At 32.8% G+C, this 21101-nt stretch overlaps 1 protein-coding gene and 1 long non-coding RNA gene across 6 annotated transcripts in view; one reads left to right on the top strand and one right to left on the bottom strand.

Annotated features, from left to right (window-relative positions):
• Positions 1–21101, bottom strand: part of LOC130443805 (uncharacterized) — a 63144-nt gene that overhangs the window by 36388 nt on the left and 5655 nt on the right. The window lies entirely within an intron of this gene.
• The window catches only part of LOC130443803 (D-2-hydroxyglutarate dehydrogenase, mitochondrial), a 77736-nt gene continuing 65520 nt past the window's right edge, over positions 8886–21101 (top strand). The window contains exon 1 of one of the 5 annotated variants that reach the window (XM_056778649.1): positions 8886–9162. The gene's annotated coding sequence lies outside the window, so the exon portion shown is untranslated. The remainder of the gene's footprint in view (positions 9163–21101) is intronic. The other 4 variants (XM_056778650.1, XM_056778646.1, XM_056778647.1 and 1 more) reach the window with 4 other exon arrangements.

The following is a 21101-nucleotide window of genomic DNA, read 5'->3' as shown; positions in this document are numbered from 1 at the left end:
TGTTTTCAAATACAACAAGTATTCGAATGTGATTTTGAGCCACCCAACGAAGATGGCTGAAATGTCAATGACGTCATTCTGGAATGTTCAGTTTGTTTCCATTTCATTGGTTAATCTCACAGGATATACGTCATATCGTTTTCATTAAACACCCTATCGATAGAAAAATAAAATTGAGTTTCAGCTACTGAAATAGAGATATTTAAACGCACTGTTTAGTACCTCTACATAAAAACATTTACACTGTTTTTGTTTACCTTTCTGAAGGTTTCTGAAGACGATAAGTTGTTGGTATGGTGCTAATAAACGATATATGGTAATTTTCTGTATTGGGTTGGTGCCCCTGAGTAACAATTTCATTTTGACAGCTGACTGGACGATCGTGTGAGGTTATTTTTATTTTAAGATATTATTTACAATAAATTATAATGAGTTTATGACATCTAGGAAAAACATACATATCTACGGGGTAGTACAGAGTATTTTCTTCGAAGACCTAGCTTTAAAATGAATGGATGGTTTGATATTTTGAAATTATTACGTGCCGCTCTCTAAAGAGGTTATTTATGGCGGTAGAGACCACGTTCCGTAATTTTTGTAGTGTAAATTGGAGTTCTTCAACTGACATTCCACTGACAGGAGCTTTTTCTAAATAAAATTCAAGTAATATTTCCTCAACTGTCAAAATATGAATCAGTGCTACCAACCGACCACCTACGTTTCGGTGTTTAAATTTGTCATACAGCTAATGGGTAGATTGATGGAAACAAAAAGAAATAATTAACGTAACTTAAAGGAAGGTTTGTTGAATAAACGCGATAGTAAATGAGTGTTTAAAATCGAAAATAATACTGCATATTGGGTTTTAATCAAAACCTCACTATTATGATTGATTTTTAAACGTTTTGTTTCCATTTTGAAACGGAAATGCCACAATAAATTGATGAGAAATTGTGTACATTACAGAAAATTTACGTTTCTGGCTACTAAAATGTTATTAGGGCTTCTCAAACCAGTACAATGGAGCTTGTCCACTTAAATTGTTACTTATAACTTGCTACTTCGTTCACTACTTGACAACGTCGCATACTTTCGTCCTCGACGATTAGAAACAATGAAGATTTCGATCAGGTTATAACGGTTTTGATTTTAAATTCTATAAAAAAGCAAAAAACTGATAATAAAACAGTTTCTTTAATGTTAATTGGACGCAACGACGACTATGCTTTTGTTTGTTCATTGTAAAGGGATTGCTTCCTGCGAATAGGCAGTATAAAGTATACACGGAAAACCCCAGAAATTATAATTGGCCTAAAAGTATGGGAATTCGAGAGTATTTAGAAATTCTATGCATTTTCAGAAGTGGGATCAAGTATTCAAGGCGTGTTTACAAAGTTCGGTTTGTTTCGGTTTATTTGAACGGATATTTTTGAGAAAATAACCGCGCTTAATTGGTGCACCGAACGATTTAAATTACACAACCGACTCCGAAAACGTAGTAAACGGACCAAATATACTTCATCCTTTAGAAAGCTATACAGGGTGTGCTAGAAAGGCCATTTACAAACTCTGTTGCGTTTAAATGTTATGAGAGGGACAGGGACAGGGAAACATCGATGTTTTCCAAAAAGAATAAAAAAGAAATAAAAAAAAAACAATTAAGATACTATTTTCACGAAATTATGGAAGAATTGTTGTAAATTAACTGATTTTTCGGTTTTTAAATTAACTGATTTTGCGTAATAGCCGATGGATAAATACAAGTTTTTGTTTCTCTAAAATTCATTGGTAAATCAAATCCTGAAATTAATTTTTAAATTTGAAAACGAAACCCTCTTATTTTAATGTGTATTTAGCTGTATTACCTAATTATAAATCATCTGTAATTTTTCACTCATTAAAATAATTAGGAGAAAAACAAGGTTATGAGCTTCAAAACAAACTTCATTAAAAAGAAATATATCTTACAATTTAAGTTGTAATAATAATTAAAAACAAAAAAAAACGATACAAAACAATTGATCAATTAATATTAAAAAGATAAAAATTTTGAAATAAAAATATTGGGTATTAAATTTCCCAAAATTTGTCATTTAGTTCATGCAGAAAAATAAGTTTCGCAGCCATATCCTCTGAGAAAGTTCAAAATCAGACCTGCTTGGGAGAATATAAGCTCAGATGGAACGAAATGGCGATCACAGGCACATATTTGAATACTACTTGAAAAAAATAGGGTAATTGTCCTTTATCATTTTCCAGAAAGCCAGAGGGTTCTGCTGAATCTTCTCGTTTGTGGAATTTAAGTATAACGAAAGTTATTGATTGTTTCTTTTTTTGCCATGCGCTCTAAATTCACTCAAAACCTTCTTTATTCATGGAAGGGGATTCAAATAATGAAATAATTAGTCTTCCAACAACTAGGAATTATTGAAATTACCAAAACATCAAAATAACTGCAAAACATCGAAAGAAAATAATCGATTGCAAAAACATCGATGTTTTCGTGAAACCATCGATGTTTTGATAACATCGAACCATCGATACCCATCCCTATAGGAAATTTAGTAGCGATGGATCACTTCACCGGCGATTCGTTGTTTGCTTCGACGTTAGTTTGGATTACATGATGACATAAGTCCGAGGGAAAGTGTGATTCGATCGTGGGTCAGAAATATCAAAGCTACTGGTTCTATTCTCAATCAGAAGCCCGCGGGACGTCCAAGAACAGACAAGACACTATTCAACAAGTTAGAGCTTCAGTTCAACGTAATCCTGGTCTATCGTAAGCGATCGACCGAGCTTGCGGTATCCAGAACATGTTTGCGTCGCATTTTGTCGAAAGATCTGTTCTCCGACGAAGCCCGTTGTCACTTAAATGGGCATGTCAATAGACAGAATTGCCGTTACTGGACTACAGAGAACCCAAAAGCTTCTGCATTCGCCGAAAGTAACCCTTTGGGCGACCAAATCAACACACGGAAATATCGAACCCTGTTTCTTTCAAAATCAACAGGAGTAATCAGTCACTGTAAAAGCCATGTTAAGGGATTTTTTCTATCCGCAACTGCAACAATTTGAAGCCTATAATTGTACGACAAAAGTTTCAACCAGGTGGCGCCGAGTTAAGAAACGGCAAAAGTTGAGTCACAATAAAATTAAAGATTACATTTTATTTTCATAAAATTTATAAAAAGAATTATGTTATATAAAAACTAACATTTTTTGTTTGTAATTTTTCGTTTTTTTAAAAGTATTTTTCGGAGTGACATAACATCAGTGGCGCAGCCAATAGGATTTTCGAAATTCAACGTATAGCTCATCAATGTTTCGTATTAGCGCCTAACCGAAAACATCGAACTTTTGACCGGTTTAATTCGAGTGTATATCGAACTTTGAGGTACCTGTATTGTTCGAGGGAATATCGGAAATAACCAGATAGTTCAGAACCGATCTACCATTACATCTTGGGCTCAATACTACAACGATCGAACCTAAAAGAATTAGGATTAAGAAGTAGAATTAGAAGATGAGATAAAACAAGATACAAGAGATTTTAAGAATTTTCCTATTATTTCAAACTCTGCAGAAACCCCATAGTTTTCTCTTCGGCCAGAGATTTTCATAAAATGTGTATAAAAAGAATTACTTTATATAAAAACTTTTTTGTTTATAATTTAGTGAATAAACGTCTTCATTGTAATTTTTCGTTTTTTAAAAAGTATTTTTCGCGACTTGTAATGCCTTTTTGACGGTCGTAAACCAGATGTTTGCTGGGAAACTGATATCTCGCCGAGGTGACATCGCATGACCGCCTAGAAGTCCGGACCTATCACCATCGGATTTTTTTATGTGGAAATTCCTGCAATGTGCCAGCGAGTTTTTACCAATTTGAGATTTAGATTCGAGGTGCACACCTGGATGATGTTCTTTTTAAGAAATCAATTTTCCAGATGTGTATTTCGGTTAAAATAAAAAATTGTATGTGGATCATATTTATTATTATTATTTTTCTAAATTCGCAATTTTCTGGCCCACCCGTTATCAATATAGGATGGTTGCAAGTTAAGTTATGAAATAGACAAATAAAAACAAATATTTTACGACACTTTTGTATGTCTTTTGAACCAATTGTAGAAGCATTTTTCCGTTCCGATCAAAATACCTCCCAAACATTTGATTTGGTGATTTGAACGCATCAGTCGCTTCGACAGTAGTGGAAAAAGTTGACCTCGCGATTTATTTTGATCTGCAGGAATAAGAAGACATCAATGGGTGCTAAACAAGGACTGTAACGCAATCAATTCGATGTTTTGATTGTTCAAAAACGTTTTAGTTTGAATTGATGCGTGAAAACTCGCATTGTTTGCGGTACTTCTGGAAAACAAGAGCTGATTTACCATTTAGGTACCAGTGACGTCGTATCTATTGCATCAGGAGTTGTTGGAAATAAAAGGATAACCTACAACAATGCTGTTGCAGTTGGAGAGTATGTAATGGATGAAACGGCCAATGGATAATTCGCTACTGAGTAATTGGTGATTGTTTCAATATTTTTATCAAGAATCTGGTCAAATATGCTGGGTTTTCGATGTACATAAGAAAATAATCCTAGGAGGCTAAATCTGGCGAATAGGGTGTATGAGTTAGAGATTCAAACTTTAATTCATTAATTTTGGCCATTGCAATAACGGATGTTTGAGCTGGTGTTGCAAACAACACTTTCTTCTTAACCAAATAGGGCCGTTTTTGCTGTTTTTGTTCCATTGTGAGCAAACGCGGCACACATCTTGCGCGCAGTTTTCTCATACTCAAATTTACAGTTAATATGCGATGTATCGCACTTTTTGAAATGCCTACTATGTCTGATAGCTCGCGCAATGTCAGTCGACGATCATCCAGCACCACTTTATAGATTTTCGCAGGTTGTACGGCTTTGTTTGAACTTAGCTACCCAATATTTTACTGTTTTTAACGAAGGAGCAATCTCATCATAGAATCTAGTACAGTTTTTATATTGGTTGGGATAACGCCTTTCAAATAAAAGTATTGTGACAAAAACTACCGCCATCTCTAGGTCAGTACAGAAATGAAATGGGAAAGTATTAAAATATGGGAATGGAAAAGTATTGAAAGGACGAAATAATGACAATTACATCTCTAGGACGTAAATATTAAGAAAAAACCCGCAAAATGGACCCTGCAAACCTCTCCTTCCTTCAGAAGACTATCGGTGAAGATTTTTGATGTCTTTAGCATCAAAAAAGCACAAAAAAAACGCATTAAATTTCTATACCTCTATGACTGGACTAAAAACTAAATATTTGTAATTATTATTCGAAATCAATTTAAGTATTCCTCGACCTCGGAAGGATTCAAATTCCCTATCTGTTGAAATTGTTTGCAGATTGCTCAAATGAAATATTTGTTGCTAAATTTGAAATTATTGTAATAAAAAGTACAGAAAAACGTTTTTATAAAACGAAATGCGTCATTGTTCGAGCCTTAAATTGGAAACTATGGAAAGATTCATCTCTAAGGACGAGATTTCGAGATCCTCTCTTGCCCTTCGTGCAAGTTTGATGAACATTTTCAGCGACAAGGTCTGAGCACATACATTTTTCACGGTTCATTAATAAAACAGCTCAGAGTCGTTTTTTTTTTCGTCGTTTATCACGTTGTATATCGCAGATAATAATTTTTGGGGAACATTACCATGAAATGTTTCAAAAGGGAGGGAAAGCTGAGTGCACATCATTTTTTCCTTTGAACACTTGAATCTCCCGGGTGATTATCATATTTTATTTCACCTTAAAATTTATATTTTCAACGATAGTGGGTAATGAGACAAATGAAAATTGATGGGATATGTATTAAAACGACGCCATTTAATGTATCATTGACTTTACATACTTTTTTTATCAATTAGAACTAATAAAACGAGTTTAAAACACCTACTCGCAATTTTTTTGCCATAAACGTTTCGAAAAGTCTTAAATATGAAGGTAGGAAAATCGACGAATTTGCTTAAAATCTAATGTACGATATTTTTTGTGACCCTTTCCGTATTGACGCTTCTAAATAACAAATATCTTTCATATTCTTAGTAAAAGTAATAAATTCGATTTTTTTACGAAATAACTTTCATTTTTTCGTAATCAAATTGGAAAGCGGCTGTCCTATGTCCTCGATAGCCTTACGAATTCCATCTTTGAGGTCTTGAATCGATGCTGGACTGTTGGCGTAGACCTTATCTTTCACGTGGCCCCAAAGGAAAAAGTCGCAAGGTGTTAAATCACAAGATCTCGGTGGCTAATTGTGATCACCTTTTCGAGAGATAACACGGTCCGGAAATTTTTCCCGTAAAAGATCGATGGTTTCGTTGCTTGTGTAGCACCGTCTTGTTGAAAGTAAACTTTGTCCAAATCAATACCATCCAATTCCGACCATAAAAAATCATTAATCATCTTTCGACAGCGCAATCCATTCACCGTAACTGTTGCTCCAGCCTCATTTTCGAAAAAGTAAAGTCCAATGACACCGCCAGACCATAAACCGCACCAAACAGTCACACGTTGAGGATGGAGAGGATTTTCAACAATAACTTTTGAGTTTTCCGAGCCCCAGATTCGATAATGTTGTTTATTGACGTAACCACCAAGGTGGAAATGCATTTCAAGGACCCAATCAGCAAAGACACGACGTTGTTGATGATCGACCGGCTTGAGTTCTTGTGTTAATTGAACTTTATAGGCCTTAAGACCCAAGTCTTTATGCAAAATACGGTGTAATGACGTTTGTGGAATGGCTAATTCCAAATAACGACGAGGAATGGACAAACCTGTGTTTTCTTCAACACTTTGGGCTACAGCAGCAATATTCTCAGTTGTTCTTGAGCGACGTGCACGGGTTTTATTCTTCACACAAGCACTAACTTGTCTCAACAGCTCAAATTTTTCCATCAATTTCTGTATTGCGATCCGAGAAGGTGCTTCACGTCGACCCAAAAATGTTTTAGTTTTACGAACCGTCTCTTCCAAACTTTCACTATTTTCATAGTGAATTTTAATAATTTCAATGCGTTGTTGAAGCGTGTATCGTTCCATTTTCATTAATGGCGTAGTTTCTACTTGTCAAATGTCAAAAAATGACAGCTTCAAAAGTGACATTTACCGAAATAGCGGGCTGTTCAAAATAACACCTCTTATTGGAAAAATAAGAAAAAAAATAAGAACTTTAAGTAAAATTCTCCCAAAAAACTTATTAAAAATGTCAAGTTATTCGGGATTTAAAGAAATATCTCGTATTTACCAAAAAAAATTCAAATAGTTGTGACATACTGTATAGATAGGTGAGACTTCCCCCTCTCTATCTTAAAAACGATTACGAAAATGTTTGTAACGAAAATTTCTATAATATCTAAATGTTAGCTTTTCTAGAGATACAAATTTTTAAATTAATATTAAATTATTAATAAATAAAAATAAATCGTTATTTATAACTTTGACCTTGAATATTGAGACAGACACGAGATTTACGTAAAGCGCCATTACATATAATCCAATTCCCAGTCTATTATCTATTCCATTTGAAACAACCTATACATAAAAGATTGATTTCATTTAAACTTACTAATTTCCCAGGGAATTTTACGGCATTTCGTTTTTGCAAATATTCAAATTACTCCCTTAATAAATGAGTTATTCGTTATAACCGTTTATAAGCATACATGTTATTGTTCTAGAATTATAGTTCTACTTCAACACGAACCTGTTATCGCTATGTAATTTTAGAGAAATTATTCGTGCCGCCTTCGTCGAAATGATATCAGAAAATAAAAGTTTTTTATGAAGAAAAAAATCAATCTACACGCTATGTTTTACTACTCCATCTCGAACAAATACGATAACTACCATGATCCCTAACTCAAATCATCTTAATGTTAATACACAATTCCATATTTTATATAATAAGTTATTTTATTAATGGATTAATTTTTGTTATTACTATTCAATTATTCAACAGTCATGTCCTCCGGATTGTCTTTATAAAAAATAAGATGCTTCTATGACAATAACATGCCTAATATAAATGCAAATATTTCAACTACTTACAACTAGGTACCTACCTATTATTTTTTAAAATTGTTCTATGTAGATTTACGACATACCTTAATAAAATTCATTATCACATTTTATCTTCACACCACATTTAAAGTTTAAATGAAAACACACATAATAATTCACTGCATAATCATAAATAAAACCAACTTTAAATGAAATTTTAGTTTCATGCACTAATTGAACATAGCGCCAAGACTATACTTGAAGGAGCATGCGTTTTGCGAATACAGCAAAATTCGTCAGAAAGTTCGTTACAGCGTTGCCAGAAATATCTTTCCTCCTAAGCAATTTCAAAATTAATTGTTTATAAATTTAATCTTTTTCAATATACATAAGTTATATAAGTGCTACGTTTTTGTAAATTTTTCGCTGATAAATGTCACATCGACTGAAGAATTTTATTAGAATAGATATACAATTGAATTGGACAATATGAATGAATAAATGGAAAAAATACTCTATTATCTTTAAAAACATTTTTTTATTTAATACATCAACTAGATTTAATTCGTTCATTTCATTATAATCTTAAAAATTATATAAAAAATAGTGAATCACCAACTGTGAATTTTGCTTTCTAAACTTTTGTAATATACAATAACAAATAACTATTAACGAATTTAGGCAACTAAAAGGATTGTAATAGATTTATATTATTATCAATTTCAGTATAATTCGGAAACAAAACTTCGTACCAGTATTAAACCTACAAGTAAATATGAAAGCCGGCAACGCTGTTTCTCACCGCTGTCTATCGAGCAACCCAAACAATTTTTTCGCCCGCCATGGATGAGAATTGTGATATATTGTTTGGACAAATTATGTGAATCTAGTTTATTAATCTAAAAGCGCAGTGATTACGTAACGAAATAATTACTTATTTTGGATACTGAGAGTGTTTATATTTACATAGAAATAATTTACCGATAATACTGAATGAGTTTCGGTGTTACAAGTGCATGATTCGAAAGTGAGGTTATGTGTTTCGTTTATTTGTGAACATCAAGATTATCTTCGACACAAAAGGTTTTTAATAACGTAGGTAGGCTAAAATACTTATTAGTACATAATGATAATAAAGAATTTTTGATCTAATGCAAGTCACAACGTTTATTAATATTATTCTTTACGTTTGAGTGTGGGTCATAAATGACTATGTGTTGAGTACTATAGATTTTGGAAGAGAGAAAATGCTTTATAGGCTTTGATTTCTATGATAAAGGAATGGGTCCATATATTTAATATTAAACTACTTGATTAATTAAATTGTACATTAAAGTAAATTGCTTTTGTTTGTGTCGCTAAAACATGAAAAGTATTGTTCACTTGTGATTTGCTATAGTTATTTTTATGTAGAGAACTTGGTAATACACGATTTAAATATATATTTAGTTTATTAATGTAGAGTTTTGTAATAGACTTAATTGTTTCCACGTTAGTTTTTTGAATGAAAAAAAAAGTTTAGACTTTATGATGTAGTTTAGACTTTGTGATGTAGCTACATGCAGCTAGAACTTGACCTTGGAATTATGTTGTTGAAGATTCCATTGCAGTTCTAATTTTAGAAGTTCTGCTTCATTTTTTGACTGACGAACTTCTAAAATGGGATCACTGAATTCCTCTAGACTCCTTCATGTTGATGGTTGTGGTGTACATACCTAGGTGTGTGTTACATTATTTATAGTGGTGGAATAAGGAATATTATGAATGTTTCTAACACAACTTGAAACTGTTGAAAATAAAATTTTACTTTGTGAGTGAAAAAAATTATAGAAAAAGCAAAACGAATGGAGCAATTTTATGAAAAAAATATTTTAATACCAACTTGTACAACTGTCCTATTTTGATACGAGGGTTGCTACTTTATTGTTTTTCAATATATTCTCCATAAAGATTAATATATTTTCTGACCAAAATAAATGTTTCAAGGATCTGTAAACTACTCAAATTGCACTCCTATGATAACACGCTCTGATTACGTTCAAGGCAATGTCACATGATGACATATTAAAATCAGTGTTGCCATATCTCAAACGTGAGTTGGCAACCCTCGTAATAGAATAGATAAATGTATATTTACTAAATCACATTTCTGCGTTTTTAACAAGTCAATTGAGGCGTTGATGAGAGCGAATATTTCAAGATGGAAGTTTATAGAACCAAAAAATCAAAACCCTTACGCTTGATCAAGTGCCGAGGTTTATAAATGAGGCGGTATCTTAACGTTGACATATGTTCAAGGTTATCCAAGGGCTGTACTTTGAAAAAAAAAATTAAATTGATACTATTACTTTGTTTTTGTTCAAATGACACATTTTTTTTGGCAAATATCGATTTATTCATCAATTTAATCACTTTCAAAAGCAACATAATCATTCCATCGCTTCTCTAAGTTCTTGATGCCGTTCTTGTGGAAGGATTTGTCTTTTACCTTAAAATAGGCTTCAGTTTTAGTAATTGCTTCTTCATTTGAGCTGAATTTTTTAAAATTCCAATTGACTCATTATTAACAACGACCTTGAAAACAGGCAACATTTTTTTTAACGCAAAACTTACAAACCTCAAATTTCTCTCCAAGATATAACAAATACTTAAAACGCTATTCAAGTGACTATGAAAAATACTCGCATCTACGACGCATTGGCCCGCAAAGCATCAAAAACTTTCAAGGCCACTTGCCGGTGCCTCGTCCCTTCCAAGTAAATTCTAAATGTCAAACAGTTCAGAAAATTCCTCCGAACCGTCGCCAACTGCGCCGAAAAGGGTTCGAAGTCATTACCAACTCTAAAGTGATACGGAGGTCAACGTTCTCTAAAATCACAGTGTGCACTGAAAGGGGGTGCGCGGTGTAAGAGGAGTAGATACGATGTTGATTGGTCGTAGATAATTGCACTCGATGAGCAAATTTAATTTGACGAGAATCTCGTATTTTGAAATTTACAATATAAACAAGTCATTAAAGTTAGTAAATAAGAAATGGAAAGGAATAATTTTAGTCTCAAATATTTCCGTTTTAAATCAAATTACATAAAATTATTAATATAATACATGAATTATTAACCGTCATTTTAGCCATTCATTACTTAGGATTGTACATAGTTTCTCGATGAACTAATTCCATCACCTCATACATTCCTGTTAAATATAAAATTTACCGGTTTGTTTGCGAATGTAGTAGATTCTGAATTTTTCATTAATATTTCCCCATTTTGATCAAATATTGAATCTACGTGGCAAAATGAAAATAAATGTCTTCATATTTTCACTTCTTAGACCTTTTTATATGTTTTTGTTGATAAATTGTCTTGATTTTAGTTCTTTTCAGTTGAAAAATCAGTTTTTTAAATAAATAAGATTATTTTTTTAAATTTTCGTTTTCACGGCGGATTTACGAGAAAAATTTTGGGAATAAAAAAATTAAAACTTGGTTTCAGAGTTTGAAATGTTCATGAAAATGCACTCATTCTCATGTATAATTGTTGATAACTTTTTTCCAAATAATCAAATGAAGTTGTTATATTTTTTTTCGTAATCTACACAAAGAAAAGAACAAATTGAAAAAAAATTATGCAAAAATGTTGATTTATCATGTTTTTACAATTAAAAATAATAACAACTTCTTTTAAAATTGATTTTTTCTCAAATATAACCGTTTGTATTTTTTATATTAAGTAATCATTAAAGTTATATATATAAACAAAAAAATTCTTAAAATCACTTATTGTAATCAAGTGTGCAATATTAAAAGTTAACTTTGAAAAATTGAAAATTTCCACCATTAAAAAAATGGTATTTTACTAAGGTTGACTGTTGAAGATAAAAAATGAATAAAAAAACGTTTTTCCATTTTTTTTCCAAAATATTCATTCTTTTGTGAAGATTAACAAAAATAAGTATATTGATGCTTTGTAAAAAAGTTAAAAACGATTATATGCGAAGAAGTGCGTTTATGATCATAATTAAAAGTCATAAAACTATATAAAATCCCCAGGTGAGATATTTCCCATATTTTTTTTCATAAATCCCCGTAAAAAACGAAGATTTAAAAAAAATTTGGATGATTTTTCGATTTTCTAGAGCCAAAGTATAAAATTACCCGAAAATGTTTCATAATAAACATGGAATAGATTATAACAAAAAAAGTTGAGTGCAGTTGTCGTCTGCCCTTGACGATCAAACTGTCGTTCCATACTTTCAAGGCCAACTCGATGTGTTGACCCACTTTGTGATGCGACGACGTGTAAACAGAAGCGCAAAAAATGTAATCGGTAACAGTGATGCTTACTTACATCGGAATCGTTGTTTTACGGTTACGTTCAAGGTGACTGAAAGAGAAATTATGAAAGTTTATACAAATACGATGAACGTACATTTAAACAACTTAAATATAATTTTAAATTTAAGTTCGTTAATATTTAAATAAATTTGTTAGGTTAGGTTAGGTTGGCTTCAAATTTTTACCAATTTATCACACACTAGATGATTGTACCTTAAATAGGATTTTTGGCGTCTCGCATCTTGACTTTTTTTAGTTTGATATTTATGTGTAATAGAAAATGGAGAAGTTAGAGTTTTTTCTAAATATAGGCACAAAATATCAGGAGCTGGAAATTGTGGTTAGGTTAGGTCGAAATTTTTTTAGTTACAATCATCTAGTGTGTGATTGAATATCTGGTAAAAATTTAAAACCAATCGATGGGTTTCCGTTTCCGTAACTCCAGCCAATAATTTTATTTCTACAATGTTTGATATATAGCGTCTAAAATTGACTGCGTCAATTCTTGGTATCTGTTCCAATATACAGGGTCGGGCACAATAGACGGATTACCGAATTTGTGGGTTAATTATGACTTTTCAAAACTCGTTAAAGTCATTTGTGGACAGATTAGGAAGATTATCTCTTTGAACTACGATTGTAAAAAAAATACAATGATCGTTGTTAGTGGCACATTTGTGTCGATATAAAAATAGTGAACCTTCATCTCGGTCAACAAAGTGACTATGATAAGTTTTGTTAAACCTAACCAAATTAAGAAATGAAAAATAATTTTTACTCCCCATAAATATCTAACAAACTCAGTCCACGTGGACTCATCATCTCCACTGTTTACCAATAAAAAATCGTGAACATAAATGCATTTCTATTGGCCGAAGCTGTCGGAAGGCGTATGTGCACAATTTCTTCGAAATATTCCTGCCAGAAACTCTGCGATAAGCAGTGGCGTGGCTTGGTGAGATTAATTTAATTTATAAATTTCTTTAAATGAATAGAAATATGGCGTTCTATGGACCATGGGCAAATGACAATGAAATAGCACATTGTAGTGAGAATAAAAACAGGTCAAGGATGACAAGATGGTGACAAGATTATTTGCGTCAGATAAAATACTACTGAAGTCCTAATGGGATACAAAAAGAGCTCAGTTCACGTCTGGTACCCTGCTTAAACCAAACGCAGGTACATTTTACTCGTCTATTTTCGTTTTGTAATTCAATATTCAGTTGTAGCAAGTTAACGAGGTATGATAATGATTTTTTTTCTAAGTTCCAAGTAGAGCATCTGAGGTATCTAACCTATGGTAGATGAAACAAAATTGTCGGCAAGGGTTTCGAACGAGTTTTTATAATCTGCAATTGATATTGGACGAATTACACTAGTTGAGGTTATCAAGGTTTTCACCTCCGATTTCCATGAACCTGCATCGATTTTAAGTTCCACCCCAAACTAAGTAATGAAAATTTTTATATTGAAAATAACCGCGGAAATTGATAGAGAACCAAATTTTAAGTAAAAAATATTTCTTTTTGAAAAATCAATAATATTTAGTTATGCGCTATTGAAAAAATGAATTTTTCTAGGAAGAAAACCACGTTTTTAATATATTTTTCACGAATAACTCAAATTTTTTTGATTTTATTAAAAAAAGTGTAAGGAACAAAAATGAAGCTTATAAAAAAACAAAGAGACTAGTTTTTTTAAATTTCCTTTATGCATAATACAAACCGAGTTATGATTTATTGAAGTTTGATTGTTTTTATCGAACGAAAATTTTCTAAAATTCCATGTCGAGTAACGGAGAAACGGTCAACTTTTCGATGTAATTGCATATAATCTTTTTCAAAGAACTTTTAAAAAGCTTTAACATTTTTATCGATTATATAATTTCACCCTTAGCCATAGTACCCAAATTGCAATAAAAATATAATCCAGTGATGATTTACTTTATTTACGAACTAATAATAATTTTTTCAACGATTTAGAATGCACAATTTCGAAAAAAATTGTGTTTAAAGTCGAAAAATCATTTTCGAAATTTTCAAAAATTTATCCGTTTTACAAAATTTCTGATAAACTATAAAAAAATATGCGGAACAAAAAGTTGGTATTTTTCTTAATAAATATCTTAAATTTTTTGTAACTTGTAACTAAAATAACTGAGATATGACTTACAATTCGTACCCTATCTTATGATTAATACCATTTTCGAACCCTTCAAAAATTTAAAACGTTTATAAACTTAAAGGTTATAAAATCTCCTATAAATTTACGTTTTGAGCAACTAATTTGCTTGAAAATTAACCGAGTTGTGACCAAAAAACGAAATCGATTTTTTTTTAATAACGGAGAAGGTGGATTTTGGTGTATAAGTGAAAGTATGTAAATATTTTTTTCATTTTTTTTCGTGATGACACATAATATTCAAGTTAAAAGAGATAAAAAATGTCAATTTGAAATAAATTAATCAAAAAATTGTATAAGTACGTCCGTAAATATTTTTTTCATTTTTTTCCGAAATAAGGGATGATTTATAAGGGTTGAACAATTGGGATGTAAAATATTTTAGTTAAGCACAAACAAAAAGAGTCCATTTAATAGAAGTAAATAATTAAATAATTTTATATTAATCGGGGTCGCTTTATAAGGGATGAAATACATCAAACATGCTTGAATAATTATAAATACTATGTCAAAACATTTAAAAACTCCTATTCAAGTATTTTTCTACTCATTGAATGCTTTTCATTATAATTTTATTGATTTTTTCTAATAAGGGGCAGTTTTCACCCCTAAGACTAATAATCACATATCGGTATAAGGTAGATTTTTGAGATAAGGGTAAGTCAAGCTTAATTCCAAATTTTCATGCAAATCGACGCAGGTTCACGGGAATTGGAGGTAATACCCCATTTTTATCTTGGTAGCCTGGACTATACTCAGATTGAGTTCTTCACAAACATTTATATCGGTCAAAAAATGGAGTTGAATCGCGAAAATTTTCTATGACTTTCGACGTGGATCAAACCAACAGCAGTATGCCGATTAACAACTTTTGATGATGAAGCACTTCACCAGTTTCTTGGAGGTCGCCCAAAACCGGCTGTTTTGCTAGAATCTAATCGAAACTATGCGTCAATCATTAGATTGACGGATACCTGGGCGTTAGTTACACTCGCATACGTTCAATATTGCATGAACATTTGGTTTTCAAAAAGATTTGTTCGTATTGGATTTGACAATCGTTTCACAAAAGCTCGTGTCTATTGGTGCAAAGAAATGTGGAAAAAATCAATCGCGGTGCTTCAAAATAGACTAAAAGTAGCCTAAAACTTGAAAACTGCTTATATTAGTGAAGGAGAACCGAATTATGTAGTTACACAGCACTTGTTCGAAATGCGAATTCAAAATTTGAGTCAATAATTTATCGGAGTTTCATATCTTATCAAGAAACCCCCTTGTAGTCATCGCTGACTATAAGGAGTGTCTAGTATCGCTATTTTTTGTTTTATTTATATATTTTTAACCTTTATCGTTCAAATTAATCGCTTTTAGACGATAATTCACATCCGGTATCAAATAAAAGGAAATTAATTAACAGCAAATTTGTGCGATACTAGTCAACCCATTGCCCTTAGAATTTACCCACGCACCTACCTACCATACTACTTAGCATGTTTTATAGATTCTTTGAATTTGAATGCAACAAGTACATCCGTTGATTTTACATTGTTTTTATGTGAGCTGTGGTAGGTAGTTATTTCCTGTATTTTTTATTCTATCAAAAAATCTATACCAATACAACAGATTTTATTTCAAACTATTTAACCACCCCAATTATCATTAAAAATATCTTTATTCGCTGTTTTATTCCCTAATAACAAATCGTTTAAAATATGTAGAATGTAGTAGTACTTTGGCCGAAGTTCTGGCGATCTTTAGAGAATTTTATCATTTCTTTTTAAATATAAAATAGTTACTACCCATCAATTTGGGATTTTAAGTAACAAACGCACAATATTCTTCTTCCTAAATAATGTCTACTCTAGCCTAAACAGCCACCTACCTATTCCACGTTCAGAATTAGTTGATGGCTCAATATTTTACAATGTAAATAAAATGCACAATCACTTGCCGATTGAAATCAAATCAATCCCGCATTCCGCAGTAATTTGAGGGCATATTTATTTGAAAGTGTCTTATATCTTCATTTAGTTATATTTTAATGTTTGTTTTTTAGTTTTTACAAGCTTTTGTCTACAAATTTTACAATTTCTTCTTTCTTTAGATGATGTGCTTGTATCTGTAGATGGCTTGCGCGCGGGGCGTTACCCGCATTGTTAATACGTGTAAACTAAGTTTGTCCCCGGTTTTGACTCTCAGAATATTTCGCCTTATTTAAAAAAAAAGTCCAATGAACGAAAATGTAGTATAAAAGGGGTTCGATGTTTTTAATAAATCGTGTATTCGACACGTAGCAAAATAATGGTCAACCCAATACCCATTACACACACAGCGACAAGTTAAAACTTGCAAGTACTGGCTGATGTGTTTCATTCTTTAATTGCGAATTATTTTCCCGGTGTTTATGATTGTAGTTTAGTCTCAATTAACAATAACGTGCTTTGATTAATTATACGTTTTGGACTAAGACATGTTTTTGTACTCGTCAATTTTAAAGTGGGCAAAACCAAGGAATTATAGGCCGAAACTCGTTATATTAATCGCAAGTCTTCATAGGCAAAAGTAACCGAACCATGGCCGCCGAATCAAAAATACCTCGTCATACCGTGAAAAAATATGAATCCACCAGGATATTTGGCGATGTATGTATGGATTTGGGGTCTAAAAATCTGCGATACTGGAGAACTCGGTGTTTACAGCTGATCCATCAATCCCACTCCTTCTAAGAAGTCTAGAATGTGGGGATAGAGGATAGAAATTTCGTCCTCTGTGCAACAAAACATCTACGCCGCATTATCTGCTAGGTCTAGCATCATCGGGTGTTTGTTGAGGCGACAGTGCCCCAATAGAACTCCTGTTAGTATTCGAAGAGTGTTCTTACTTAGATTGATACATTCAGTAGATCTATTCTGGTTATAGTTTCCCAGAAGAGTCTTTTCCTGTCTCAGCCCCTGTAGGTTGCTCCAATAATTGGTTTTGTTCCTATCTACCTCCTTTTCCAGTGCTTTTTCCATTGTTCTGAAGCTGATTTCACAAAAGGGTTCGGGTTCCATAAAGGATTTTTTTTCTAGACATCCTAAGCAATCCTCTAGTGACTGCGTGACTATTGGACAGGATGATGATCTTCTTTTTCCTATATTTTCTCAAAGCTAAACTTTTTGGATGTAACATCCTGACATGTCCCAGAGTTGGTCATTATTTAGGAACCGGTTTTCTTTGATGATTCCGTCTCTGACATTCTAAGTGATGTTTTCTCGGCCACGGTTTCCAGAACCATGTGATCCATGGCCCCAGTTGCACATAAACAAGCCAATTTTTGTACCTTTGGGAGATTGTTCCTCGTCGTATCCCAACTACTTCTATTATCTAGATCTAGATTTCTACCTGATCAGTCGTTCGCAGTTGGAAGTGAAAATGGAGCGAATTAGCGTTCGCCGGGGAACAAACGTTGTTATACCACTCTGATTATACGTAATAACGTCGAAACTAGTCAGTGGTTACAAACCTCTTGCAATTGAGAGCCATTGGAGATGTTAATATCGACAAAAAGGTCGATTGACATCACATTCTTCAGAGGAGATGTGATTCAATTCCCACTAGTTTTAGTATCCCAAACCACTGCCCCATATGTGATGATTGATCTCTCAATATTTGGGGATAGAAAACGTTTAGGACTGCTTCGATAAACCATCCAGAGATAGCAGCTCAGATCAATGAATCTAGGAAACTGCCTTCTACTTAAACTGATGTGTTTTTTTTTTTATATTTAAATCATTATTTGTTGTTTAAAAATCATAGTTTACATCTGTATGATACATTTTAGAAAGTTGTAAGCAGGTTAATTAAGTTAAAATATAATAGTAGTATCGATCTAAAAAAGTGATTAGCCCCCAATTAATATATGAGATGCAATAGAATAAACTCTACCCTTATATTTATACCTGGTCCTATCAGGGTAGTATGTATGTATGATCCCAACGCTTTTGTCTGTGTTAGTTTATTTCAAGCCATGGAAAAAGTGTATATAATCAAGTTCGGTAGTGTCTTTCAAAATGTCTGCCAAACAACGCAAACGTTTGCCCTTTGAGGCAAAAATGATAGTTGAGTGTTTACTTGAAGTTAGTAAGGAAAGCCATTCAGCATTGGAAAGTATTTTTCGTGGAAAATTGCGATTCAACGGCGGTAGTTTTAGAAGATTGGTTTCAAAATAAATTAATGCCGAATATACCACCAAATAGCTGTAATTTGATAGATACCAGATTCCAGTGATAGAGTTATAATTTTTGAAAGTTTGTGACAAGATTACAAAGAAAACAATGTAGGGTTGAAGCATAACGTTTACGTCTTATATAATGTAAATTCCATTCGGAAATACAGGCTGGAGTTTAGTGATAAAAAATTCAAGCTCTGTTTTATTATAATTCATATAGTTTACTTAAATTCCTAAACTAACTTTTAAATGTTTAATAATAATGAACGTAATTTTGGTCTCTATCAACCTTGTCCTCGCGTCGGTTCAACTTAGTTCGTATTGGCTTTTTATGATCCTTGGGGTTGATAACCACCACAGCAGGTTATTCGGCAGCCATGTATGGCATAAAAGCACTTTTCTAAATTGTAAAAAATACTGTATACGCGATATATTAATTACATTTGTACTAGAGGTATAAAAAAGAAGAAATGACAAACAATTTCCTAATTTAATTTATTGTTAACCATTGTGCATATCGAAGTATATGCTAATTATCCAAACTCGGTTTCGAATTGAAATTCAAATGGTGTTTTTGTCTAAACCATAAACACCTTTAGGGTCTTTAACCCGAGGGCTTCCTGGGAGAAAGCTCGGGGTCAATCAAGAATTACAATTTCTAATACCTACTACCGATATGTAAATTATCACCGACAGGTAAAATCTGATAAGGGTTTCAACGAGGATTTGTGAAATCAACGAATGTTGATGATGTGGTTTATTAGACATCGAGATTTAAGCGAGAATAGATAGGGCTAGTTCTTCCACGAAGAACAACCTTTCGGCGCCCTTCGAAGGGTGAAGACCTGACTGAAAAGTATAGAGTTCTCTACAAGTCCACTAGAATAAGAAAAAATTCGATCAAATGATTGTTATGACTTAGTTGATGAAGCATTGCTATAATTATACTGTTACGAAAAAGTTCGCGAAATCGGTCCTCAAGCCCTTAAGCCGGCCCTGTCCAGGGATTATGGAATTGTAAAATTCGGCGAAGGCGACAACCATTTATGTACGATTGAAATACCAGGAATTGTAAAAGCGTCTTTGATGTTGGCTTTTTATATAACTTTTTATTATAGCAGGCGGTTTATTTATATTGTTTCTTTTGAATAATTTCTAGGAAGGTCTTTTTATTTATTTGATTTGTTTCTTTATATTCTAATAGAAGTTTAGTTTATGATAAATAGTCGTAGTGAACAGATCGAAATAGAAGTAATCAAGGAGTTTAAATAAATTATTTAAGTGATAGTGATAAGTGAATTATATTAATTAGTTAAGTGTAATAAATTAAGAACGTAAGAGATGGCGTTTATTAATTCACCCAACGACTAGAAATAAATTAGAAAAACGTTACAATAAATTGTTTTATTAAAATTTCAGTTTCGTCCAACATAAAATTGGAATTTCGGAATTTTCATACTGAACCTACTGTTTAGCCTGTACAGTCATAATTATATAGCTTGTCGCGGGTTTCATTCCAGAAAACCGTTTCATTTCTTAACTAATAAAATATATACGTTAAAAATAGGTCCTTATTGTTGACAAATGTATTCAATAATAATGCATACGAGGGGGTACCCAAAAGTAATCGGAATAGCATTGCCATGGATGGAGCTTTTGTAGTACTGATTTTTGCCGCTAGGGCCTACCTAGCGCAACTCGTCGCCAGGGCCGTTGACCTGCCACGCTCTGTCCGTCACTAGTAACCGTTTTTGCTAGTGCTGTTTCACTGCTGCTTCGTTTTTTATTTTATTTATTTAAGTGAACAAGTTGCCGCTGTGATATTTTGTTTTCTACTCGGTAAAAACGCTGCTGACGCTGTTTTAATGTTGAAAACTACTTACAACGATGATGCTATGGGGAATACTCAAGTGTATGAGTGGTTTTTCGATATTGAAAAATGGCGATTGATGTCGATTGATGACAAACCTCGCTCTGTACGTCCATCAACTACCCGAATCGATGAAAATGTTGAAAGAATTCGAGAGCTTGTGCGACAGACAATTGATCAACTGTCTGAAATCAATGGAATAAATTAGAGCTCGGTTCAGCAAACAGGTGATTGGTTCTTCCACCATGACAACGCACCTGCACACTCAGCCATCACTGTTAACCAGTTTTTGATTCCGCGGCCCCACACACTTTACTCGCCTGACTTGGTTCCGTGCGACTTTTTCTTGTTTCCACGCATGAAAAAGGACATGAAAGGACGGCGATTTGAAAACATTGAAGACATCAAGAAAAGAACGAGACAGGAGCTTGCAGCCATCTC

The sequence above is a fragment of the Diorhabda sublineata genome, chromosome 5 (assembly GCF_026230105.1).
Source record: "Diorhabda sublineata isolate icDioSubl1.1 chromosome 5, icDioSubl1.1, whole genome shotgun sequence".
NCBI classification, from domain to species: domain Eukaryota; kingdom Metazoa; phylum Arthropoda; class Insecta; order Coleoptera; family Chrysomelidae; genus Diorhabda; species Diorhabda sublineata.
This window is presented reverse-complemented; position numbering and strand designations above follow the sequence as displayed.